General features: G+C 41.0%; 1 long non-coding RNA gene across 1 annotated transcript; it reads left to right on the forward strand.

The window, feature by feature from the left end:
* Positions 1–1,053: 1,053 nt before the first annotated feature.
* Positions 1,054–27,664, forward strand: LOC134737933 (uncharacterized). Its single transcript, XR_010123382.1, has 3 exons — positions 1,054–1,348; positions 4,559–4,677; positions 26,806–27,664. It is a non-coding gene; the product is annotated as an uncharacterized LOC134737933 (long non-coding RNA).
* The last annotated feature ends 255 nt before the right edge of the window (positions 27,665–27,919 follow it).

The raw sequence follows: 27,919 nt of genomic DNA on the forward strand, positions 1-27,919 counted from the left end.
CCTCACTCTAGCCTACTGGATAATGCAGTTTCCTGAAATTACCACACTATTAAGCCTTTGCCCATGCTGGGTTTGTGTGTGTGTGTGTGTGTGTTTTGAGACAGAGTCTCACTCTGTCGCCCAGGCTGGAGTGCAGTGGCATAAACTGGCTCACTACAACCTCTGCCTCCCAGGTTCAAGTTGATTCTCATCCCTCAGCCTCCTAAGTAGCTGAGATTACAGGCACGTGCCACCATGCCCAGCTAATTTTTTTGTATTTTTAGTAGAGATGGGGGTTTCGCAATGTTGGCCAGGCTGGTCTTGAACTCCTGACCTCAAGTGATCTGCCTGCCTTGGCATCCCAAAATGCTGGGATTACAGGCATGAGCCACTGCGCCCAGCCTGCCCATGCTGTTTTTTCTGCCTAGTGTGCATACTTCTCTTCTGGCCTTCAGATGACCTGTCACTCGTTTTTCAGGACCCAACTCATAGGACACTTCCTCTTTCAAGAGGAATGCCAGATGAGCTTTTGGAGAGAGAAGGTTAGCCATTAAGGGGGAAAAAAGAAAGATAGGGCCAGAGTTGTAACATTTGGTAAATAATCTCTATTAATGGACTTGATATGTTATGGTTATTTGTGCCTTTGTCTCTTTCTCTCAGACTTACTGTTTTATGTTTATATCCTTAGCATACAGCATAAGTGCTCAACAAATGTTTGTTAAATAAGTGAAGTAGATATGGGGAGGGAACAACTGTTTATTGAGCACCTATTGTAAGCCTATATGCTTTTCACACATCATCTCATTTAAACCTCAAAACAATTTTTTTGATTATTATTTGCTAATAAGAAACAGCCGCAGAGGACATAAATACTCCCCTCTCTCCCCACCCACCAAGATTATGGGTTTGTGAGGAATGGAACTAAAGTTGGAACCTAGGTCTGTCTGACTCCAAACCTTTCCTCTCTTGTGTGATTCTCAGACAGGGACAATTTTGTCCCCCCTTTCTGGGGACATTTGGCAATGTCTGGAGATATTCTTGGTTATTATAATGGGGATGTTACTGGCATCTAGTGGGTACAGGTCAGGTATGCTGCTAGGCATCTTCCAATGCACAGAAAAGCCCCACAACAAAGAATTATCTGGCCCTGAATGCCAGTAGTGCCAAGGTTCAGTGTCTTCATCTGTTTGAGCTGCTGTAATAAAATAGCATAGACTGGATAGTTTATAAATAACAGAAATTCATTTCTCACAGTTCTGGAGGCCAGGAAGTCCAAGATCAAGGTGCCAGCAGATTTGATGTCTGGTGAGGGATACTTCCTGGTTCATAAATAGCCATCTTCTGTTTTTGTCTTCACATGATGGAACGGGTAAGAAAACTTACCAGTCTCTTTTGTAAGGGCGCTAATCCCCTTCAAGAAGACTCTACCCTCATGACCTAGTCACTTCTCAAAGTCTCCACCTTCTAATACCACTACCTTGGGGGTTAGTCTTCTTTCCTTTCCTTCCCTTTTCCTTTCCTTTTCTCTTTAAAGCAGTTGTTAACATTTAATGAACCTCCTTCTACGTGGCTTCAAGTCACCAGGACAAAGCTCCCCCAACTGAATCTTCTCCCGAGCTGTTCTGCTGAAGAATTTGGTGTTCACGATGACAGGCTGGTTTGGGAACTTTTCCCTTCCCAGAACTCTGTAGTAGCCCGATGACACCACATCAGTGATGGGAGCTGTTCCAGGCTTGTTTTTAGCAGCATTCACCTGTGTCTGCTTCCTGACCAAAGCCCACAATTTGTCAAGGTTGACAGCTGGGTAGAAGCTCAGGTTCCTCTTTAGGTGGTAATGCCTCATACCAACTTTCCTAAAGTAACCTGGGTGACATTTGCTGAAGTCGATCTTGTGGTGACGCATGCCACCAGCATTGCCACGGCCTCCTGGGTGCTTTCAGTGCTTGCCGACATGGCAGTGGCTGTGGCTCACCTGGCCCCAAAATTTCTGGTCCTGTGGTGATTACATTTCCTCAGTCTGGATGGCTGTGTGGAAAAAGAAGCTTAGTGGTAAGGCCTAAGGAAGAAGGAGCAGGGGCAATGCTTGCCAGCCTGAGATGGGCCCGTAGGCCTGTGGGCCAAGGACCTGCCATCTGGAGCATTTGGCAAAGTGGAGGGGCCCATGTGTCTTCGAGACCCGAATCTCAGGCTGAACAGGGCCCTGCCCCAGACCCACCTGAGCCACACTGCCCTGCTGATGGTCAGGTGTGGCCTGGAGGTCCCAATCAAGGTCAAGGGTGGGTGGCTGAGGGCAATGGGAGTAGAGCTTAGGGTCCCTGCTAACAAGGAAGTGGAGGCAAGAAAAGGATCCTAGTTTTCAACATTTGAAATTTTGGAGGACACAGACATTCAGTCTATTACGTTGAGAAATCCTGCTCTATTCTATGTTGACTCTAATGAAAAGCAATTCATCAGACAAAATAAATGCATCCATGACTCCATGGGGAGTCAGACTGGGCTTAAGAGAAGTCCTAGGTGCTTGGGGCTATTCATGAGCCACTGGCATTGGTAGGATAAAAAGACTATTCTGTCTAGTCCCTGACCTGCCTTTGGTCATATGGTTCTTTCTCTACTGCATCCACCCAGTCCTTCTGTCTCTTCTCCACCTTTCCTTTTCTTCAGTAGACTCTAATTTAGCTTGGGGAAGACAACCCAGAAAGCTCCAACATTTTCTAACCTCTTTTCCAATTAGAAGGTAGAGGTATCTGCAGGTTTCAACTTGACAATATCTCTAGAACTAAGAACAAGGCCAAAAATGTCACCCTCTGAAATTGACAGTAAAATAGATGAGATTATTCACTGTGACAATCTTCCCAGAAAATAACCCACCTAAGAAATTCTTGGTAAGTGTGCTGCTAAGACTTGGCTGTTTCATAATCTCAGCCAGGGTCCAAGAATGCCTCCCTGTAAAGAAAAGCATTTAAAATGTAATTTGTGCATTCAACTAGTAATCTAGGAAATTATAAAGTGTTTGCCCTGGGGAAGTGTTCTAATGGGGGACGCTTTTAATGACTCTTAAGTGTAACTGCCTATAATTGTTGGGGATGCTTTGTGTTTTTGTTTTTCTATCTCTCAGCATAAAAAATATTAGGAGAGAGGAACCAGGTTTATTTCACTGGTGTCCGGCAGCAAAGGCATGGGTGAGTCACTGCTAGTGAAGGCTAGGAATTAGTGGTGTGTGTGTATGGGGGTGGCGGATGGTCACAGAAGTCTTTTCCTTGGTAAAGTGATTTTAATTAGAAGCCCATAAACCTTGCTTGTGTGCAAAATGTGTGTCTATTTGTGTGCATTTTTTCTGTAAAAAGTGTTTGTAGCATTCAAAGCATTCTCTGACCTCCAAAAAGTAAAACCCCTGCCTTGGTGATTGGAACATAGCTACTAGGGACAATGAAATAGAAGATAACCCAGGAAAGGCAAGGGAAGTGAGTGCCTCGTAGGAGAGAAAGGATTCATTTTGAGCTCACATTTATTGATTGTGCATGCAGAAGGCCTCTTTACATACATAAATAGGGTTCCTAATTTTATAACAAATATTGGGAGCCCAGCATGCAGTGGTAGGATGAACTGTGAGAAAACATCAAGGCAGAACAAATCCAGCCTGGTGGATGCTGGAGAAAAGTACAAAGGGTGATGAGAGGGCTTGGAAAGAATGCAGTGTGGGGAGAGAAAGGGGGAGAGAGAGAGAGAGAATATGTGTGTGTGCGCACGCATGCATGTGCACGCATGAATATGAGGTGGGGAAGATGAATATTAAGTTGTTCTACATATGTCAATATCCATGCTGAGTTTAGATTCCACAGATGCCCTGGGGTAGCCAATACTAAGAGAATGGTTCTGTAAAGCTGAGTTCTAGGAAGCTAACCAGACAATTAAGAAGGGATTCTTCTAAAGTTCTTTTCAATTTTAAGTTACAAAAACCAACTTTAGCTAAAGGACTTAAAGGATACTGGACAATCCATAAATCCCAAGGAAAGAACTGAACAAGGAAGTCTGGGGAGGCAAGAGATTGGACAGTTTGGGGACTTCCACAGCAGGTGACCAGCTCCAGTGACCTCGTTTCCAGATCTCTATATTTGGGTTTTAAATTAACAAGAGAGGAGTTAGCTGTTAGGACTTGTCCCAGAGAAGGGGAAATCATGAGCCAAGGAATCACCTTGGTTGTTGACCAAAGTCATTATCATATTGGTTTAGAGCAGGTGTCCTATCTTGAAAAGTGTGCAAGACTAGTACCCAAGTCTTCTGATTGCCACTTACACGCAGCATGCTCTCAAGGCATATTCATAATTTCTTAATATTTTAAAAACTAATTAATAGGGTTTGGGCAGGAATAGAGTGGGGGACATTCAGGCAAAGGGAACAAAAAGTGCAGTGGCCCTCAGGTAGGGTGAACTTGGCATCCCAGAAACAGAAAAGGCTCTTGTGGCTAGAGAATTATCTGCAAGGAGTAAAGAGTAGCAGAAGGGCATTCAGAGGCTTGATTGCATCATGGTGAGAAGTTCAGAGGTTTTTTTTGTTTGTTTGTTTATTTTCCTATGTGCAGCCAAAAGCCACTGAAGAGATTTAAGCAGATATGAATTACATTTTTTGAAAAACACTCCAGCTGCTCAATGGAGAATGGATTCTGTGAAGGCTTGAATAAGAGTGACAGTACTAGAGATGGTAAGAAGTGGGTTGATTCAGCATGCGTTTTTGTATCTTGGAGAGAGAACTGGCAGAACTTGCTGACGGATTTGGTGTCAGGGAAAAGAAAAGGGAAATCCAAAGTGGGTGCTAGGCTTTTGGCTTGGGCAACTAGATGGATGGTAATGTTCTTCACTGAACTATGAAGACTGATGGAAGGAGTAGTTTTAGGGAGGAAGACAGTTTGGAATCGATCATGTCAAGTGTGAGATGTCAGCAGTCTTAGTGAGGAAGTCAGAGGGACAATCAGATATACATTTGGGAATCACCAGATTATAAATGTTGCTTAAAGACAAGGGCCTGGATGAGATTGCTTGGGGGGCCTAAGACTGAGCTCTGGGCACTGTAATATTAGATAATCTAGCTGGGCAGCAGTGGGCAAAGGAAACTGGGGAGAAGTCAGTTAAGTCAGAGAAATGCTGTATTATTTTTAAAGTGTGGGTTTTTGTTTTGTTTTGTTTTTTTTTGAGACAGAGTCTCACTCTGTTGCCCAGGCTGGAGTGGAGTGCAGTGATACCATTATGGCTAACTTCAGCCTTGACCTCCTGGGCTCAAGCAATCCTCCTGCCTCAGCCTCCCAAGTGGTTGAGATCACAGGTGCATGCTGCCATGCCTGTCTAATTTTTGTTTTTTGATGTTTTGTAGAGAGGAGGTCTCACTTTGTTGCCCAGGCTGGTTTCGAACTCCTAGGCTCAAGCTATACTCCTGCTTCAGCCTCCCAAAGTGTTAGGATTACAGGTGTGAGCCACTGCACCTGGCCAAAGTTTGGGCTCTTAATTTATAGTTCTTTATAGATGTTTGTAATTTCTCTATATGATAGTTTATTTTGGACACTTGTGTTGTTTATGAATCTATTCTTATATGAGTCTAGTAAGTGTTACACACTTTGCAGCTCTAGATTTTTTCTTGCTTAAATTGTTGGCAAAATCTCTCTAGTTTTCGCTTTCTGTGTGTTTGAGGGGCTGGGAGCCATCCCCTGTTAACTGGGCATGGAAGGAAGGCCAACTCTGCCATTAAGTCTCTTTTTGAGCCTGTAAATATTTGCATAAGGTCCATTAACTATATTAAGTGGTCATAGATAAACCAGGTACTTATAGGCAACTCTAATAAACTACATGCAGCTTTGTAGATTATTTGCAATAAAATTTTAATTTTAACAATCCTTTAATTGTTAAATTAAAGCCTGCCTAAGCTCTCTTGTAGTATTTTGCATATGTCTGGGGTGGATCTCTTTATTGGCTTTTAGCATATGCATTTGGCTTAAAGCAGTCCAAGCAAAACATAAGTAGAAAGGTAAGCTTACTGATTACATATGGTATATATATTTACACACACACACACAGAGTAAACAGCCATAAGAACTATGTCCAGCTCTTTCTAATATAGCTAAGTAACTATAACAGTCAGTTAGTCCACCTGAGGACCCCAGCTTTATTTTTCAAGTAAAAATAAAAATCTTACTTGTTATCAAAACAATAAGTTCCTTATAGTAAAACAGACGCAAAATTTTTAAATAGGAAATTTGGAACACAATAATCGTAACTCCACCATCCAGGGATAACCACTGTTAATATCTAAGGTTGTATTCTTCCAGATCATTGTATATATACTGTAGAGTTTGGAGTCATACTATTCATTTTAATTTAAAATAAAGTGAAAAAAAACTTAGCAATGTATTGTGACTATCTTTCTTTCTTTCTTTTCTTTCTTTTTTTTCTTTTTGGAGACAGGATCTCATTCTGTCACCCAGGCTGGAGTGCAGTGGCACAATCATGGCTCACTGCAACCTCAACCTCCTGGGCTCAGGTGCTCTTCCCACCTCAGCGTGTCAGGCAGCTGGGATTACAGGTGTGCACCACCATACCCAGCTAACTTTTGTTTTTGTTTTTTTGTTTTTTGTTTTTTTTTGAGAGATGGCCTTTCACCATGTTGCCCAGGTGGGTCTCACACTCCTGGGCTCAAGTAATCTGCCTATCTCTCAAGTAATCTGCCTATCTCAGCCTCCCAAAGTGCTGGGATTACAGGAGTGAGCCACCACACCCAGTCCCTATCTTTCCTTCCTTCCTCCCTCCCTCCCTCTCTCTCTGTCTCTCTCTCTTTCTTTCTTTCGACAGACTCACTCTGTCACTTAGGCTGGAGTGCAGTGACCCGATTTCTGCTCACTGGGACCTCCACCTCCCGGGTTCAAGTGATTCTCCTGCCTCAGCCTCCTGAGTAGCTGAGATCACAGGCGTACGCCACCACACCTGGCTAATTTTTGTATTTTTAGTGGAGATGGGGTTTCACCATGTTGGCCAGGCTGGTCTCAAACTCCTGGCCTCAAGTGATCTACCTGCCTTGGCATCCCAAAGTGCGGGGATTGTACGCGTCAGCCAACGTGCCCAGCTGGGCCCCTATCTTTTAATAATAATAAATATTCTTCAAGACTTTCTACAGACTTTAAATGACCGCCAAGAATTTCACAGTATGAATGTACGAATTTAGCTATTTATCTATCAGTGTTCGCATTGTTTCTGTTTTTTTGTTTTTGTTTTTGTGTTCTGCTAGTGTATCAATAATGCCATCCTGGCTGCGTGTGGTGGCTCACGCTTGTAATCCCAGCACTTTGGGAGGTTTGGGAGGCTGAGGCAAGAGGATTGCTTGAGGGCAGAAGTTTGAGACCAGCCTGGAAAACATATGGATACCTTGTCTCTATTAAAAAACAAAAATTAGCCAGGCATGTTGGTGTGCACCTGTAGTTGCAGCTACTTGGGAGACTGAGCCTGGAAGATAAGGCTGCAGTGAGCTATGATTGTACCACTGCACTCCAGCCTGGGTGACAGAGTGAGACAATGCTTCAAAAAAAAAAGATATCCTTGCAATTAAATCTTGTATACAGTATATTCCTATTTCCTTAGTCTAAACTTTGAGAAGTAGACTTGCTGAGTCAAAGAGTTCTGACACATATTGCCAAATTTTTCTACAGGCTGAATTAATGTCTACTTCTACCAAAAATAAATGCCTTTGTTAACACTGGGTCTCAAAAACAATTTCAAAAATGTTTGTCAAATCAATAGGGAAAATGGTATGTCATCAGTGGTTTAATTTGTATTTATTTGATTACTTGTGAGGTTGACTGTTTTTGTCTTACACTTGTTAGCTATTGGCATTTCTAATTTAATGACTTGCTTTTCTATATCCTGTACTCAATATTCTCTGAAGATGCTTGTTATTGATTTGTAGGACCAGTCTCTCTATAAATGAATATTGAGTCTATGTGTTTTAAATATTTTTTCTAGTCTGCCATTGGCCTTTTATTTTTTTATCTGAAATGGTTAAAAAATATATGTAATTTAGGCCAGTTTTTGTTTTTATGATTTCTCTGTTGCCATTTTTAAAATGTTGTTATTGTAGACATTATTTTTTGATACATATTTGTACATATTTATAGGGTACAAGTGCTATTTTGATACATGCATGGAATGTGTAGTGATCAAGTCAGGGCATTTAGGATATTCACCACCTCAAACATTTATCATTTCTTTGTGTTGGGAACATTTCAAGTCTTCTCTCCCAGCTATTTTGAAATATACAATGTGTTGTTGTTAACTATAGTCACCCCACTCTGCTATTGAAGTTTACAGCTTTTTCCTTTCATCTAAGTGTTTGTTTGTACTCATTAATCAACCTCTTTTCATCCCCCCCATCCACACACACACCCTTCCCACCCTCTGGTATCTATCATTCTACTCTCTAACTCCATGCGATCAAATTTTTTAGCTCTCACATATGTGTGATTTGTCTTTCTGTGCTTGGTTTATTTCACTCAACATAATGACCTCTAGTTCCATCCAGGTTGCTGCAAATAATAGGATTTCATCCCCCTTTTTATGGCCAAATAGTATTTCATTGTGTATATATACATTTTCTTTATCCATTTCCCCCCTGATGTACACAGTTTGCTTCCATATCTATGCTATTGTGAATAGTCCTGCATTAAACATAGGAGTGCAGATACCCCTTTGATACACTGATTTCCTTTCCTTTGGATAAATACCCAGTAGTGGAATTGCTGGATTGCATGGTAGGCCTACTTTAAGTTTTTTGAGAAATCTTCATACTCTTATCCATAGTGGCTATGCTAATTTACATTCCCACCAACAGTGTATAACAGTTCCCCTTCTCCACATCCTTGTCAGCATTTGTTTTTTCCCCTGATAATAGCTATTCTAACTGGGATAAGGTGATATCTCATTGTGATTTTGACTTGCATTTCCCTGATTAGTGGTGTTAAGCATTTTAAAAATACACTTATTGTGTATTTGTATGTCTCCTTTTGAGAAATGTCTATTCAGATTCTTTGCCACTTTTAACATAATTATTTGTTTTTTGGTATTGAGTTGAGTTGCTTGTATATTTTAGATATTAGTCCCTTGTCAAATGAATAGTTTGCAAATATTTTCTCTCATTCAGCAGGTTGTTGTTATTTTTAAGAAGGCATTTCCCAACTTGAAATTATATAAATACTTACCTATATATATTTTTCTACTGCTTGTTTAGTTCCATTTTTTACTTTAAATCATTACCCTGTAGACTTTATTTGGTATAATACAAGAAGTAGAAATTTAATTTAATTTATTTCAAATGATTCACTATTCAAAGATTAATCAATTTTTTATACCATTTCACATTTCTTCTGCTATATTTGCAGATTAATTATAAAGGAAAGCACTGATCAAAAGTTGCACACTGGAGGCCCATGGCCATATCTAGCCTATGAATATATTTAGTTCAGAATATTTTTGAATTAGTTATCTGCATCTAAAAATCAGAAAGTTTTATACAAGAATCTGTTTTTACAAATTCTCCTTAAAAATCAGAATATCTGGCAACTCTAGACTCACAGTCTCCCTTGACAAAAATGTGCAGGAGCTGGGAGGCAATTGCTTCCTATAATCAGGAAAGGCCCCCACCAGTGTACTTTATTCATTTTTGTTGTCTGCCTGATCCCTGAGGACATTTCAGGATGCTATTAAGTTTTGTATATTTATTTTGCAATTGGACACATTACACGAATTCTCTAATTACTACTAACCATTTTGTGGCTAATTTTCTTGGGGTTTCAAGTAATTATATCATCATGCAAAAGATTATAATTTTGTCTTCTCTTTCCAAAATATATATTTTCTAATTCTTTCTTCTCGCCTTATTACAGTTGCCTAAAAATTTCTCACATTTTGAATAATGGTTATGACTGTTAATTTTAACTTTAATTTTTAACATGAGGAGACTGAGAGTTGCCTAAATGGCTGGTTTGTTTCTGGGTGTGTCTGTTTCCAGGAGAGATTGGTGGGTGAGTCAGTGGACTGAGAGAAGACGACTTGCCCTCGACAGGGGCAGGCATTGTCCAACTGGTTGGGGGCCTGGTTGGAACAAACAGGAGAAAGACGGGAGATTCTCTGTCTCTGCTGTCTTTCCTCTGGAGTGGGAGGCTTTTCCTCCTCTTGCCCTTGGACATCAGGCTCCAGGTTCTTTGGCTTTTGGACTCTGGGACTTGCACCGGTGACCTCGCAGGGCTCTCAGGCCTTTGGCCCCAGACTGGGGGCTGCACGATCAGCTTCCCTGGTGCTGAGTTCCCTGGTTCCCTTTAGCTTACAAGTGGCTGGTCGTGGGACTTTGCCTCTGTGGTCATGTGAGCAGCCAATTCCCTCGTAAATCCCCTCTCATATCCTACTGGCTCTGTTTCTCTGAAGAACCTTGACTAACACAATGGTCATAATAGCAGGCATCTTTATACGGTACCTAATTTTAATGGGAATGCCCCTTGTGCTTGACTTTTAGGTATGAAGTAAGCATTTTTTTATTGTGTCAAGGAAGTATACTTTTTATAGTTCTCTGATGTTTTGATTTTGTATTAGTATCAGTAATATATGTGGAATTTCATCAGACCAAATGACTTTTCAATATCTATTGATATTATCCTGTGACTTCTCTAAATTTAATACATCATAATAAGAGATTTTCTAAGGGTTCATATGCTTCACATAGTTTAAGCCATGTATGTATTTTTATTATGAATCCCACCAATGTCTAACACTACTTAATAAACTCTAATAATATACTTCTAATCTAATTTGCCTTTAAAAGGCAATTAGGAAATTTTTATCTGTTTTCATAAATGAGATTTGTCTATTGTAATTGTTCTTTCTCTTTTTGGTGCTTTGTCATGTTTTTTCTTATTAGAAAATTTATTTCAACACAACTAAAGCAGCAGCTCAAGTTTTTTTTTCTTAAAATATACTTCATTTAATATTTCTACTGCTGACCATACTTAATTCTTTAATTGCATTAACTTTTTTTAAATTTTATTATTATTATTATACTTTAAGTTTTAGGGTACATGTGCACAACCTGCAGGTTTGTTACATATGTATACATGTGCCGTGTTGGTGTGCTGCACCCATTAACTTGTCATTTAGCATTAGGTATATCTCCTAATGCTATCCCTCCGCCTGCCCCCCACCCCACAACAGTCCCCGGTGTGTGATGTTCCCCTTCCTGTGTCCATGTGTTCTCATTGTTCAATTCCCACCTATGAGTGAGAACATGTGGTGTTTGGTTTTTTATCCTTGCGATAGTTTGCTGAGAATAATGGTTTCCAGTTTCATCCATGTCCCTACAAAGGACATGAACTCATCATTTTTTAATGGCTGCATAGTATTCCATGGTGTATAGGTGCCACATTTTCTTAATCCAGTCTATCGTTGTTGGACATTTAGGTTGGTTCCAAGTTTTTGCTATTGTGAATAGTGCCACTATAAAGATACGTGTGCATGTGTCTTTATAGCAGCATGATTTATAATCCTTTGGGCATATACCCAGTAATGGGATGGCTGGGTCAAATGGTATTTCTAGTTCTAGATCCCTGAGGAATCGCCACACTGACTTCCACAATGGTTGAACTAGTTTACAGTCCCACCAACAGTGTCAAAGTGTTCCTATTTCTCCACATCCTCTCCAGCACCTGTTGTTTCCTGACTTTTTAATGATCGCCATTCTAACTGGTATGAGATGGTATCTCGTTGTGGTTTTGATTTGCATTTCTCTGATGGCCAGTGATGATGAGCATTTTTTCATGTGTTTTTTGGCTGCATAAATATCTTCTTTTGAGAAGTGTCTGTTCATATCCTTCGCCCACTTTTTTCATGGGTTTGTTTGTTTTTTTCTTGTAAATTTATTGGAGTTCATTGTAGATTCTGGATATTAGCCCTTTGTCAGATGAGTAGGTTGCAAAAATTTTCTCCCATTCTGTAGGTTGCCTGTTCACTCTGATGGTAGTTTCTTTTGCTGTGCACAAGCTCTTTAGTTTAATTAGATCCCGTTTGTCAATTTTGGCTTTTGTTGCCATTGCTTTTGGTGTTTTAGACATGAAGTCCTTGCCCACGCCTATGTCCTGAATGGTATTGCCTAGGTTTTCTTCTAGGGTTTTTATGGTTTTAGGTCTGACATTTAAGTCTTTAATACATCTTGAATTAATTTTTGTATAAGGTGTAAGGAAGGGATCCAGTTTCAGCTTTCTACATATGGCTAACCAGTTTTCCCAGCACCATTTATTAAATAGGGAATCCTTTCCCCATTGCTTGTTTTTGTCAAGTTTGTCAAAGATCAGATAGTTGTAGGTATGTGGCATTATTTCTGAGGGCTCTGTTCTGTTCCATTGGTCTATATCTCTGTTTTGGTACCAGTACCATGCTGTTTTGGTTACTGTAGCCTTGTAGTATAGTTTGAAGTCAGGTAGCGTGATGCCTCCAGCTTCATTCTTTTGGCTTAGGATTGACTTGGCGATGCGGGCTCTTTTTTTGGTTCTATATGAACTTTAAAGTAGTTTTTTCCAATTCTGTGAAGAAAGTCATTTGTAGCTTGATGGGGATGGCATTGAATCTATAAATTACCTTGGGCAGTATGGCCATTTTCACGATATTGATTCTTCCTACCCATGAGCATGGAACATTCTTCCATTTGTTTGTTTCCTCTTTTATTTCATTGAGCAGTGGTTTGTAGTTCTCCTTGAAGAGGTCCTTCACATCCCTTGTAAGTTGGATTCCTAGGTATTTTATTCTCTTTGAAGCAATTGTGAATGGGAGTTCACTCATGATTTGGCTCTTTGTTTGTCTGTTATTGGTGTATAAGAATGCTTGTGATTTTTGTACATTGATTTTGTATCCTGAGACTTTGCTGAAGTTGCTTATCAGCTTAAGGAGATTTTGGGCTGAGACGATAGGGTTTTCTAGATATACAATCATGTCATCTGCAAACAGGGACAATTTGACTTCCTCTTTTCCTAATTGAATAACCTTTATTTCCTTCTCCTGCCTGATTGCTCTGGCCAGAACTTCCAACACTATGTTTAATAGGAGTGGTGAGAGGGGGCATCCCTGTCTTATGCCCGTTTTCAAAGGGAATGCTTCCAATTAACTGGTATTTTTTAAAATTCTCTAAAAAGTTAATTTTTTGTTTACGTATTATGATGGTTAATTTTATGCGTCAACCTGACTTGGCTAAGGGATGCCCAGATAGCTGGTAAAACATTTCTGGGTGTGTCTATGAGGTTATTTTCAGAAGAGAGTAGCATTTGAATCAGTAGACTGAGTAAAGAAGACCACTCCACCAGTGTGAGCAGGTGTCATCCAATCTGTTGAGGGTCTGAATGGACCAAAAAGGTGGAAGAAGGGTGAATTTATTCTCTCTTCTTTTTTCTTAATTTATTTTTTATCTTAAATTTTTTTTCCCACCCAGCTGCACACTGATGTTCTCTCTTCTTGAGCTGGGACATCTAACTTCTGCCCTCAGACATCAGCTTTCCTGATTCTCTGGAGTTTGGGCCTGGACTGGAACTATACTGCTGGCTCTTCTGAGCCTCCAGCTTGCAGGACTCAAGAAGATTGAGGGACTTTTCAGCCTTCATAATCCCATGAGCCAATCCCTCATAATAAATCTCTTTCTGTATATGTCTCTCTATATATACCTTTTTGGTTCTATGTCTCTGGAGATCCCTGATTAATACATATTATTTTCTTTTCTACTTTTTTTTCCAATTTTAATGTGAAGCATATTATAAATACAGAATAGTGTATAACATGCATTTGTACAGTTTAAGGGATAATAATAAAATAAACACCCATATAGTCATCACTTAGCTTAAGACATAGAACATCATCAATGCCTAGAGATTGTTTTCCAATTGCATTTTTCTTCTTCCTCAAACAAAACCATTATCCTGAGTTTCGAGTTAAAATATCCTTGCTGTTTGCTGATAGTTTCGCTTCTTAGATATGTATCCCTTAACAACATGTTGTTTAGTTTGGCTGTTTTTAGTCTTCACATATGCAGCTAATCCTTGATTTATGATGGCATTACGTCCTGATAAACCCAAACCTAATGTAAGTTAAAAATCAGATGGGTTTATCAGGAGTGTACTGAATGCCTATTGCTTTTGCACCATGGTAAAGTCAAAACATTGTAAGTCAGGGACCATCTATATAGAATCATATGGCATATATGTTTTTATGATACCCCTTTTTGCCCAGTATTATGTGTATGTGAGCCATCCATGCTGACGTATGCAGCTGAGACACACTTATTTACACTGCTGTATATATTCCTTACACACATGTATTATCTCGTCTGCCTTTGAATGACATTTTTGCATTTAAGGTTGCTGAGGAGAAATCTGCTATTTCTCAGTGTAAGTGGCCTGTTCCGTTTTGTTTTCAGCCTGGATGGTTACAGGCCTTTTTTCTTTATCTTTGACAGTCAATGTTTGCTAGAATAAATCCAGATAAATATTATTTTATTAAGTTTGTCTGGCACTCCTCATATTGGCTCCATTATTTCTATATGTGGTCATTTTTCTCCATTTTCTCATCCTTACAATGGAAGGCTTATTATGCCTGTTCAGCATGGGAATGGGTAAGTGTTCTTTCAGAGATTATGCATCCTTGTGAAAGCCTTTCAGTCTTGGCACAGGAAATAAGTTTATATTTTCTTGACCTTAACCACCTTAGAAGTGTCATGGTGTATGAGAAGTAAGAAGAGAGGTGGCCATAGGTAGGCAGCCTCATCTCTGCCTGAAGGGCTCCTCCTGGGATTGTCACAGCAGCTGAAGCCCACCGGGGCAGGCAGCAGTACCCCTCCAGCCAGCATGGTGGCCCTCCCCAAGAGCAAACCTCATCAGAACCTCTGCTCCATTCTCCATGCCTTCTGTGCTGTGAACAAGCCTTGAGCATCCCTGGGACCACCGGGCCCTCCTTGAGAGTTCCAGCACCTGTTTCCTTCTCAAGGTGGTGGTGGAGTTTGAATTTGACACTGCCCTCAACAAAATGACAGTCTTATGATCATCACTCATCTCTGGTCCCGTCACACCAAGGAGTGGAGTGTTTGTCCTCTTCTTTTGTGTAGGTCATTTCAGCTGCAAGTTACGAAGGGAGAGTGTTAAATGCATTGACTCAGATCGTCATGCTGAATTGGAAACACTGGCTATTCCACTTGTATTGACTCTCAAGTTGAAAAGTTGGCCTTTTGTGCATTCAGAATGCCTCCCAGAGCCTAGCAAGGAGGGTAGAGATGGATAGGCAGCTTCTTTTTTCCAATCCATACTCAAGAAAATTTCAGCTGCATCAGCAGGTTACAAGGGAAACTACCTGAATGCCACCTGGGATTTATAGCCACCTGGGGGATAAGCATTTGTTTCTAACATGGAATAAGATAATCTTTTCCTCCTAGCCTCTGGACAATAGAAAGGGAGTCTGACCATTTGCCAAACACAGTGTGGAAGGGGAAAGTACATAGAACTGGAGATTGGACAATGTCCTTAGTATTCTTCCTTTACAGAAATTCTGTGACTAGTGTTTTCTTTGACTAGAGATGGAGGGCTCCATCTCTCTAATCTTGAAGTCCTGAGATATGTGCCTGCTTGTTCAATGTCACCTAAGGCTTTTTAGTCAGTGTTGAAGGATGGGGCTGTCTTATGATCACACAGATATGTTTTATTGTCTTAAGGGCCTGACAAATCAGGGATACCTTCTAGTTAAATTCCTCTTTAAGGGCCTGAAGTCTCCTTAGTACTCAGCATGCAGTTCAGATGTTTCCCTTTCTCCTGGGAAACAAATAGGATTCTCAAATTGTGACTTTGTTAATTGTTCTTAAGCAAGTTGCATTAAAATTTATATGCACCTTTCCAAGAGAAGATAAATTACACATATTACAAGAAGGAGAAGAAAAGACACAGTGGTTATGAAATTCCTCAGAGAAAGGTTCTTTGTTTTTTGCGTGCCTCATAAAGTATCTGTCAGAGCAGACCTGTCCATTCAGCAGGTCTAAGATGGCAGTGAGTTATGACTGGGGGACTCAAGCTTATCATCCTCAATATTGGGAATATAATTGAAAGGTCAGAATACTTCCCCTTTGAGAGTTATCCAGCTGTGCCCAGGGGCTTGGCTGTGGTCTATGGGTCTTTAACTTGAGGACGGGGAAGGTAGGGTAGGGAACGTGGTCTTAGATTTCTCAGATATTTGAAAATAACTTTATCTTCAGTCAAAATCTGGAAACTGTACACATTACAATCAAGTGTTTCTTGGACTTTCTAGGGTAGAGGAAAAATGGAACAATAAAATAACTCTTATTCTTTTATGTCTGTTGGAGTCTTGAAACTCTCATTACTTTGCCCCTGATATCATTCAGTTGGGCCCAACCTGAGGAGAACATCTCTTGATTTGGTAAGCTTCAAAGTAGTGTACATATTGCATTTTGACCACAATAAGACAGATTACACAGGGTGCTATGAGACAGAGACAGGCCTAAAGAACTTCACTCTCTGTTTCTTTTCTTTTTTTTCTTACATAAAAGGCTGGGCACTATTCAGGCATTGCCCATGCCACTCCTAACCTTGTGCAATTGTCCAGAAAGTCCCTGAGCCCAGAGCTGGGTGCAGGCTGTGCCTACAGCAAAGTCCTTGGGGGTAACCGGTAGCCTGTGGGGGAGGGGGACTATTACGACCTCCTTTTACAACTTTCGCAAGGGCAGACAATCTGGATCAGTGGAGTTAGCTAATCATAACTTCCTCAGTTATTTTATAACTCTGTGCCTCAGTTTCCTCTTCTCTCAAATGATGATAAAAATAGAATGTACTTTTTAGAGATCTGAAAATTAAATGAGGTAAAGCTGTTAGGAGAGTTTCAGGGCTAGAGTAAGTGCTTAATCAATAATTATTTATGACATAATTATTACCTTATTTGGATCATTGAGGAGTAAATTTCTCCCTATTCTTGAATAGAAATGCTTAATAAGCAAACAATTTGGTTTCTAAGTGAAGATGAGCTTTTAGTGGGAAATTTACAGATATCTTATGCCTCCCCTTCTTGCCTATACAAAGCCTATATTCTTGGTTGGGACACCAAGAGCCTTATAAACTTTGCTTAAGCACAACAGAGAATATTCACAAAGTCTCTTAATCTCATCTAATTCCCATGAGAAGGAACACTGTTACATAGTGATGACAGTGGATCTCAACTTCATCATGAATTCTTCCCAAGAGATTCCTGGAACATTTATTTTATGGCAAAGATGCCTTCCAGCAAGATTGACTATAAAAAGAATTTTCTGTCTCTCATTGACTTGTTTTATAAAATCAGAGATATGATCTCATGGAAGAAAATCTCCCAATTGATTTGACAAAAATGCTTAGTTAAGGAATGAGTAGATGACGTGTTTGTTTTATTCCACAATTAAATTGTAAGTTCTTAAAGGGAAGGGAGCTAGATTCCTATTTTTGTAGATTACAAAGATTCAGTACATCGGACTGACTTGGTGGCTCATGCCTGTAATCCCAGCTCCTTGGGAGGTCAAAGTGGGAAGATTGTTTGAGCCCAGGAGTTTGAGGCTGCAATGAGCTGTGATCATGCCATTGCACTCCAGCCTGGGCGACAGAGTGAGACCCTGTCTCTAAAACAAAACAAAACTAAACAAGAATAGACTTAGTACAGGACCCTAAAATGTGCTGGGTACAGTAAATGTTGACGTGGGCTGACCAGGTCCGAATAGTAGAAACAGAATATTTTTGAAACTTTTAAGAAGAAAATTCATGTATGAAAAGATAAAAATAGATGTGCCGAGATGTGGGAGTGAAGACAATAGCCACACTCACTTGACTCTGCCTTTCCTAGAGGGCCCTGAGGGTGTCCTTTAGTGTTTTGAGGGCCTCTGAGAGGGCGTGACCCTGTTTGATTGAAGCCGAGGCTCCTGAGACCAAGTGACTTAACCAAGTCTATACCAAGTTATTTATGGTAAAATCAGGACTAGGACTCAGACCTTTAACTGAACATGGAGATTCCAAGATCTCCCTTCTGCTTTCTCTGTATGAAAGGAATTTTTCTTATTTTGATTTATACCTGAGACTACTATAATTCCACATCAACCAGCTCCTATTATATTTCCTGTGAAAGGAAGTTGGATGCAATATCACAATTGACCAATAGATGTCACTATATGCCATATTATTGTGCATGTGGCTGCCTGCCTGAATTTTGCTTGAATTTCTTAATTGGGGTGGGGTCTGCAGACTTCTGGGAATCACTGGATCTATTTGGGAGACACAAAAGAACTATGAGAATTTTAGAAATTGTATTTTAAGCTTGATAAAAGTTTTATCAAATCAAGAGTTATTCGACCTGCTATAAAGGCAAAACTCTTACTTGAAATCTTTTTTAATAGGAAAAAAGGGATGTTTTTTCAAGTTGAGCTCCCTGGATGAGAAGTGGAGTTAGTGGGGCTGTGGGGAGCCCCTAACTTCTATTCAACTGGCAAAACCTCCCCTTCCACTTCATAGAGAGGAGTCTGAGGCATTGAAGGGCATGAGATTTGAAGTTCAACACAACTGGGTCTGAAATGGTTCATTCATTAGCTGTGTGATCTTGAGTATGTTATTTAATCTCGTCTAGCCCCGCTTCCCTCAGCTATAACATAATGACACTGATCATATGGTGTTGTAAGGATGAAATGAGACAATATGTGAAAACACAAAATTAATTGTCATTATTAACTATGACCATTTCACTTTACGAAGGCATTTTTATAACTAAGAATGCTTGGAAAGTACTGACTAGTCCAAGTTTTCATTTAAAAAATGGGACTTAAGAGGCCAAGTTATTTGGTTCTCTGATTATGTTTTACAATTTCATAATACAAGTATTTATGTAAAACAAGACATGCCTGTTCTAAATCTTTTACAGGTGTGTCCCTCCGTACTTGGGGAAACATGATATGTCCCTATTCAAATTTATCAAACTGATGAAATACAAAACAACACTTCACTTTGTAATTTAGCAGTCTAAATAATCCAGTTTATTTGAAACTTTTATATTTATTTTTTCTGTTTACAAAAGTATTCTAGAATAAGTGTGTAAAATTTCAGCAAATGATGTGTTTAAGTAATGATTTGATTGATGTAGTTAAAATATGATTTAATAATTAAATATGGATGTTTTCATAACTTTTCAACCACAGAGTTTTAATGTTTTGATTTAGTTGATTCATTTATTAGGCAAATATTTTCATTGGGAACATTCGTATTCATCGAATACATGTATAGGCTGCTAAGTGAAGGCTTTAATGGAATGGGAATTCATGAATACTTGGCCTTATGATGTCAGTTGCTCTGATAAATTGTTAGCTGAAAGAATAATTCAAAGTGTTGTGGGTCTATCCTCATTTATAATGTAAATTTAATTTTACCTTTCTATTGACATCTACCTGTACACTACAATTTAATTTCTGTTTCCCCAAATTCCTAAGGTTTCTAGATAGTTTTTTAAGGAAATGCAATTTTATGATGATGGAATCCCATTGCAACTCCATATGCTGTAATGTCTAGGGTTGGGGAAACCTCTGGATCCAGGAACCAACAATTCAAGGACTGGTTTGATTAGACCAGGGTATTCTGGCTATTTTGAGTGTTGTCTGTGGTAGTCAGGACAAAGCAGAGAGGCCACTGGAACCACGGGCCACTAGTCTCTAAAAAGTGACTTGGGCTTCCCTGAGGGCCTCTACTGCTGCTGCCGACAGATGGCGCAGGCAGGTTTGTGCATCTCCTGAGCAGGTGGGGTGCTGTGAGTTACATCTGGGCCAACTACCCATTCAGGAGGCACACCATCTGTGGCCATGATACTTACTGGGACCCATGAAAATGTTTTAATTTTAAGTTCTTTTGAAATGCAAAGAAAAAATAAATATAAGAATAATGAATATAATAAGGAATCCAGCTTACATTACATTTTGTCTGGGAAACAGCCAGATCCCATCTCTACAAAAATAAAAATTAAAAATTAAAAATTAAAAAAAAAATTAGCCAGGTGTGATGGCAGGCACCTGTAATCCCAGATACACGGGAGGCTGAGGCAGGAGAATTGCTTGAGCCCAGGAGTTAGAGGCTGCAGTGAGCTATGATGTCACCAATGCACTCCAGCCAGGGTGACAGAGCGAGATCCTGTCACAAAAAAAAAAAAAAAAAAAAAAAAAAAAATTATGGAGGTGAGGCTCTCTAAGGCCCATGAAAATTATCATGTGATCCTGAGCTACACTTCCAAAAAATTTGGAGTCCTAAGTTTACTGTAAGGGGAGAGGGGGACGAGGGAGAAAGTTGGAGGAAGAGGGAGTTGCTGAAGGCAAACTCGGCCTCGGGCCTGGGACACACGATGAAGTAGGGTGAAGGTTTAGCTCACCTGGGCTCTGACTGACTATAAGGGAGGTGACCTGGGAGTGTAGGAATTATTTTAAGTTACAAAACTGTTTGTACAAAGACCTTTCTGACTTCATAGCTGCCAAGCTCCTAGACTTTTACCTGCTTCCCAAATCTGCAAAAACAGGCCGTTTTATTCGCCTCGCTTGCAGTCTGTAAAATGTCTTGCTGCCTATAAAATGTCATAGGTCTGGACTGGAAAACACAGGGTGGACAGGCTGCATGATTTCTCCCCATCTAGGCCTAGGGAGAGCTATGTTTCAGGCTAAGCAGTAGTGCGGGTCAACTTTTCCCTCCTTGGAAAGTTACCATTGGAGGAACTCTGAGACTTCCAAGCAGGTATCTCTGCCTGAACATGAGGGGAGAAAACAGATCACCCTCTGGGAAAAGAGCAGGCTTGCTGGTAACTCAGAGGACACTTTTCTGACAGGCAAGAGAAGGAAGCTAGGTTTCCAGTCTGTGGCTTCTCTCTCCAGTGACAGTGTGTTCTGACACTCCCATATATTATTGCCTGGTTGCTTAGGGATGGCGCCTGGACCCTTGGCCTGGGGTCTTTGAGGGCTTCCCTCCGGGAACGGAGAGGGCAAGTGAAGCAGGCTAGAACACGGCCATCTGGTGGCACTGGGCAGTCGACCAGCATCCCCTGCCATCCAGTGAAACACCTGTGAGACTCATGGGTGGGATGGGGAGATGGGGTTGGGGAGGCTCTGCCCTCAAGAGCTTTGGTGCCATGCACCCATCCAGCCCCAGAGAGAGGGGCAGCAGCGGAGCAGGGGCAGAAGTCTAACAGTCACTCCTGACAGCTGGGGCCAACAGTGAGCCTGGGGAGACCTTGGCTGTGGAGGGGGAATGGAGGTGGCTGGTGTGCCTCTCAATGGAGGGAAAAATGGGGATGCATGTGTGCAGATATGGTCTGGCTTTTCTGGGGCCAACACCACTCCTACCTGCCTCTTGGCGAACACGCTGCATCCATCATGTTAGTCTTTTAGGATTAAGTGGTGGCTTTGGTTATTTAACTCCTGGGGTGCCTCGTGCCCTGAGGATACCATGCTGATCTTGCTCTCTGGCTGGTGGGTGGGTCCCTTTACTGGCTGACTCTGGGGGGCAGCAGGAGAGATGTTACTCTGTCATTCCTATGTTGATTTATGGCTTCATATTTTAGTCCTTATGGAGTCAGGTCAGGGGACACAAAGATGAGTAATATATGGTCTCTGCCTTCAAGGATCTCAAAGTCTGTTGGGAGAGAAAAAAAAAAAAAAAGAAAAAAGACTACTGGCACACAGTGACAAATGCTGGGCTAAGGCCTGCCCAGGAAGGGGACAGCTGCTGGGAGAGGTGTGTGAAGGGGCAGGGTGGGCCTTGAGACAGGGAAGGTGGGATTCCAAAGGAACACAGGAGTCAGCCAAGTGGGAAGTCAGGGAGGAACATGTAAAGCTCTGGTGCCATCAAAACCCAGAGGCGCTGAGGACTGCTAGCCCTTGAAAAGGCAAGAGCTTAGGGGACGGGATGGGGAATGGAAAGAAAGAAGAATGGAGAGAGGCAGAGCTTCTGGTTATGACCGAGAGCCAGGCATCCCCCCACTAAAGGATTGGGGAGGAACTGCAAGATTTCCTCAGGGGAGAGACAAGACCAGACTTGAATTATACGAAGATTGAGTCTGGGAGAGGTGGGGAGATGAGAGCTGGAAGCAAGGAGGCCTGTTAGAAGGCAATTACGAGTAGGAAATGATAAGAACCTAAGATCACCTGCAGTCAGTGCGGATTACAGGCTTGCAGCTCCCAGGTGCATGGTGGTGAGTGGGTCGTGGGGCGCAAGGATGGGAGGGGCCTCCCAACTCCTCCTGCTCTTGCTTCTCCAGCCCCAGGGAGATGAGAGAGCTGGGCCAGGTCTTGTTCTAGGAAGGTGCCCCTGCTGGGTTCTGGTTGAGGCGATTTGGCCAGGGTGGAGCCTTTCGCCTCTGCACAGGCTGCTCCTCCTTCCCTTCCCAGCACACTTCCCTTCCCTATGTCTTGTGGTCAACTCCTGCTTGTTCTTTAAGGTGAAGCTCAGGTGTTACCGCCTTCAGAGAGACTTTTGTGACCTACTCCTGCCCCATACCTTGGGTCAGGAGCCCCACTGTTGTGGCATGTGGTTACTGTGCTTGCAGTAAAGGCCTCTGTCATCATGCACTAAAAGGGCCCAATAACTTGCCGTCTTTGCCCACTACACTGAGCTCCATGAGTGCAAGGTTCATCCTGATGTATTATGTATTAAATGAATATTTACCAACAGCCTGCTTGGTAAGCCAGGAACAGAGCTAGGCATTTGGGATAGAAGAGTGAGGGGAAAAACAGGCACTAATCATGCAACCATGAAATTTAGAGCCTATAAGCAAAGCCTCATGCTATGATGAGGAGGAACACAATGTTATAAGAGCTCCTCGTAGGTACCCACATTAGTCAGGGTTCTCCAGAGAAACAGAACAAAGAGGATGTGTGAGTGTGTGTGTGTGTGTGTGTGTATACACATATGTAGATATAGGGAGAGAAATTTATGATAAGGAAATGGCTCTCATGACTATGGAGACTGGCAAGTCCAAATCTACAATGTAGTTCTAGTCTGAAGGCCAGCAGCCTGGAGACCCAGGAAAGCCAAGGTTCCAGCTCCAGTATGAAGGCAGTCTTTTGGAGAATTCCCTGTCGCTCAGGATAGCTGGTCTTTTTATTCTATTGAGGCCTTCAACTGATTGGATGAGATGCACCCACATTATGGAGGTCACCCTGCCTTACCCAAAGTGTACTGATTTAAATGCTAATCTCATCCAAAAACACCCTTCAAGCCTGGGTGCAGTGGCGCATGCCTGTAATCCCAGCATTTTGGGAGGCTGAGGTGGGCAGATTGCTTGAGCTCAGAAGTTCAAGACCAGCCTGACCAACATGGAGAAGCCCCATCTCTACAAAAAATAGAAAAAAAAGCCAAGAGTAGTGGTATATGCCTGTAGTCCAAGCTACTTGGGAGGCTGAGGTGGGAGGATCATTTGAGCCCAGAGGTCAAGGCTGCAGTGAGTCAAGATCATACCACTGCACACAAGCCAGGAAAGGGTGAGACCCTGTCTTAAAAAAAAAAAAAAAATAAATAAATAAATGAAAACCAAAAACACTCTTCAAGTTGACACAAAAAATTAGCAATTGCAGTACTCGGGCCTAATCTAGGAGGTCAGGAAACCCTCCTTTGAGAGAGGAGCAATAATGCTGAGATCTGAAGAAGAGCCAAGGGCACATGGAAGAAGTGAGGGTGAGGGGGAAGAAGGGAGGCCGTGTCAGGTGGAGAAAACAGCCTATGCAAAGGTCCTGTGTCAGGAGGGAACACTGCATTCTGGGGGATCTGAAAGAAGGCCAATATAGCCAGAAGGGAAAGAATAAGGGAGCTTGGTGTGAGATGATTCTGGATAGGTGGGAAGATGGCAGATCCTGCAGGGTCTTGTAGGCCACAGTAAGAGGTGTGGTTCATATCGCAAGAGCATTGCGAAGCTATGAAAATGTTGTTAATGAATAACGTGATCAAATTTGCATGATTGCATGTTGAAGTTCCCTCTGGTGGCAATGAGAATCGGGTGTATATAGGCAAGAGTTGCCATGGGGTGGCTGGTTGTATTATTCAGGATTCTCCAGAGAAACAGAGCCAATAGGACACATATAGATGCATGAGAGGAGACTTATTATGAGAATTGGCTCGTGTGACTATAGAGGCCAAAAAATTCCACGATATGCTGTTTGCAAGCTGGAGAACCAGGTAAGCCAGTGGTGTAATTCAGTTCAAGTCCAGAGGCCTGAGAACCAGGAGAGCCGATGGTGTAACCGTCCAAGGCCAAAGGTCTGAGAACTGGTTCTTGGGGTTGGGGATGAGGTGGGGAACTGCTGGTGTCAAGTCCTAGATAGAGTCTAAAGGCCTGAGGAACAGGAACTCCAATTTCCAAAGGCAGCAGCAGATAGATGTCCCAGCCCAAGAAGAAAGAGTAAACTGTAGCACTCCCTTAAATTTTGTAAAGTGATGCCTCCCTCACCTTATCCTCATTCAGACCTTGGCCCAGAGAGTCCCAGAGCCAGGAAAATCTACGTCCAGTGTCCCAGATAGGAAGGCATGCACCTCTCCCTAGAAAATGGAAGTTCCCCAGAAAGATTGGGGGAACACTGGGAAGATGGGGCTGTCTGTAACATCAGCGTTTCTTCACATAAATGAAATGACTCCACATTCAAGGTCAGGAAAGAAGGAATATAGTGTATGCCCCACTTCATCTCTGTCATAGAGACCTGATGAACAGAAAAACCATGATATGAGCGTGCTTAGAAACCACAGTTATGCTATCAATATCTTTTAATAATGTTTGTTTAATAAAAACAAAGTGATATTGTTATCATTAACTATTACACTCTTTTCATATTTTTCTGTTTAGCAGGTAGATTTTTTTCTAACAGGCTTTGTAATCTCTTGGATTATGTTTTTCTTTAGCTATTAATGAAATTAATTTGGGTTCCTTGAACATAGCCATCATTTCACAAATGTTCTGCCTAGATGACAGAGAAAAGTCTGCCTAGAATGGAAAAAAAGTATTAATAATCCACAAAAGGAATAATCCGCATTATCATTTGGATTAATTGAGAATTGATTGGAATCATCTTGAGTCAGGTAACTTCGCTGAATTAGTAAAACTGGCATAAAACTCTTCCAGGGCTGAGAGCTTTATCAACAAAGTTAGGTGCTGTATCTGCCTATTCCTCTGGCCACTAGTTTCTGCCTCCTTTGAAGGTAGGAAGGTTTCACATGATCATCATTTATGAATTGAATTCTTTCCATGCAGAAGGTATTGCATATAAAATCAGCTTCTGGCTCTGAGTTATTTGCACTTTTTCTTCAGAGACAGGCAAGGTCGGTGGTGAGCTAGATTCATGAGCCCTTGGATTGGTATCCAGGTTGGCACACACTGTGCTGATGCTCTAGCTGGACCCTAACATTGACGAGGTCAGTGCTTAGACCATTCAAAAGTCTGCACATTTCTCCTATCACTGACATGTCCTCCACATTATTTTCTGTTCTTGGACTTTCTTCTTCTAAGTCACCCATCAATCCTGATTCCTCAGGCTTCAGCCTTTTTCATCCAGTTGGGCAGAGCTGCCAAGGTTGTGTAGTTATATTCTATGGCTCTCCTCCTTAAGGGAATATTATGCTAAATGTTCCCTCCCCCAACACCCTGTTCAAAGAGGAGGAGCACCCCAATGAGAACTTCATGGCATCCGTGAATTCTTCGTGCAGTATCTTCCATTGATTAATCAGACTTCCTAGTTTATTTCAGACTGATTCTCTTCTAAATTCACAATAAATTGATGACTTAACTAATTATATTTGCAAAGACTCTATTTCCAAAGAAAGACACATTCTGAGGTTCCATGTTGACATGAATTTTGGGGTTGATGCTATTCAACTTACTACACGCTGTAACCAGTGATGTACATCACTTACATATTTGATCTCAACCTAGGAGTCTATTGTCCCTTACATATTTTATGTAGACAAATGACTGACATAAATATTTTTGGAAAACTAAACATCAAGGTTGATAGATTTTATCAGATTTTATCTGTGGTTAAAATTCATGGGCCATGAATCTGGTCAAATGTCTGTGAGTTTGATTGACTACTCCTAAAAGGCAAACCACAGTATAAATCTAGGAAATACATGGTATAAATCCAGGACAGGCTTCATCCATGTTTTGAACCTAAGTGTTAATGTTGTGAATTATTTAATAGTTGCTTTTTATTTTCTCTTTGCTTGTCGACATCTTTAAAGTACACATTTTAGGCTTTAATTATACCTATTTATAAATTTGCCTTTTCTTCTAAGTTGATTGGTGAGAACTGAGGGCAAAGGAAGCTAAGATTAAGTGAAAAGTATTTACATTTGAAAAATACAAAATGAAAGAATGATTTTTTGTTATTATATCTGATTACTTGAAAACATAACTTTTATAATATAAAATTGATGTATACTCATTGTGGATGCTTTGAAAAAAAATAGCCCAAAGAGAAAATAAAATGCTCTTGTAGTCCTAATCATCAGAATGAAGTGTTGTTAATATTTTCAGAGTATGTTTTTTCAGTCCTTTTTCTAATTGTATGCACATGTAAACATGAAGTGTGAAGAAAATGAGACCTGTATTTATACATATGTACTTACAGGATTGTAGCTGCTCCTGCCTTTAAGAGGATGGTAGAATTCATCTCAAGAAAGATTTAAAAAAATTATAAACATTCTTAATGGTCCTGAAAAGCATGCATGGTGAACTCGTCTCCCTCTTTTTTCAGGGCATGGAAAGAGGAGGTGGGACTAACAGAGCAGTGAATCACTCCCCACAAAACAGCAAAACAGGAGGGAACTGAGTTATTTGTTGGCAGCTCAAGACACTGGAGAAGATGACGGGCCAGGAAGTCGAAAGAAGGTGAGAGGTTGAGGAGAGAAGAGGGGAGCTGGGGAGAAGCTCTGGCCACGTGGAAACCGGTAGAGCCTCCAGAAGACTGCAACCAAGGAGGAATTCCTTGTGGCAAGAAATGTCTGATGTTGAATGTTAGATGGTTTTCTGCTCTGTGCTGGGATGATACAACCTGACTCAACTCTTCAGTTGATTGTTCCCTACTAACAGCACCCGGGGTTAGTGTTGCTTTGGTTGAAAGGAAGCATGAAAAAGTTCTATGATTTCATTTTTTTTTTTTTACATCCAACTCTTTAATCCATTTAGAATTTATTTTGATATAAAGAATGAGGTGGAACATTAGCTTAATTTTTCTCCTGAAGGTTAGCCAATGATCTGACCATTTTTTAAATGATTTTAAATGCCACCTCGACATTATATTAAATTATACTAATTGCTCAAGTATACTTTGGTCTATGCTTGTCTGGAAGAGACATTCCAATGTTCCCTCTCTCTTTTAGCTTTAATAATAAGCTTTCAAATTCATCTGGACTCATGATTCTTCTAAATCATTACTATGTCTCCCAACTTCTTTTGCTGCTAGCTATGACCATTGAGATAGAAGCAGGAATGATGTATGTAGCTTTCAGGATGGTCCTGAATAAGAGGGGCCATGCTCCTTTTCACCCCTTTTCCTCCTTTCTGACAACTGTGATGTAAATAAAAAGAACTCTGGCAGCCATCTTGGACCATGACGTAGAAGTTGCTTGTTGAATGTTATTGCAAAATAGAAGTAGTCTTGGTCTCCCAAGAGCCTTTGATGATTTTCTGTCACCTGTAGATTGCTTATCTTTAGACTTATAATGAGAGAAAAATAAACTTTGATGGGGCTCAGGACACACCACTCCAAAATATCACTGTAGGAGACCAAAATAAGCCATCCCAAAATATGCCTCTTTGTTATATTCGTCATTTTAATTTGGTTATTTTTGAGAAACTGCAGACATAGG

This window comes from Pongo pygmaeus, chromosome 1, assembly GCF_028885625.2.
Source record: "Pongo pygmaeus isolate AG05252 chromosome 1, NHGRI_mPonPyg2-v2.0_pri, whole genome shotgun sequence".
In the NCBI taxonomy this organism is placed as follows: Eukaryota; Metazoa; Chordata; class Mammalia; order Primates; family Hominidae; genus Pongo; species Pongo pygmaeus.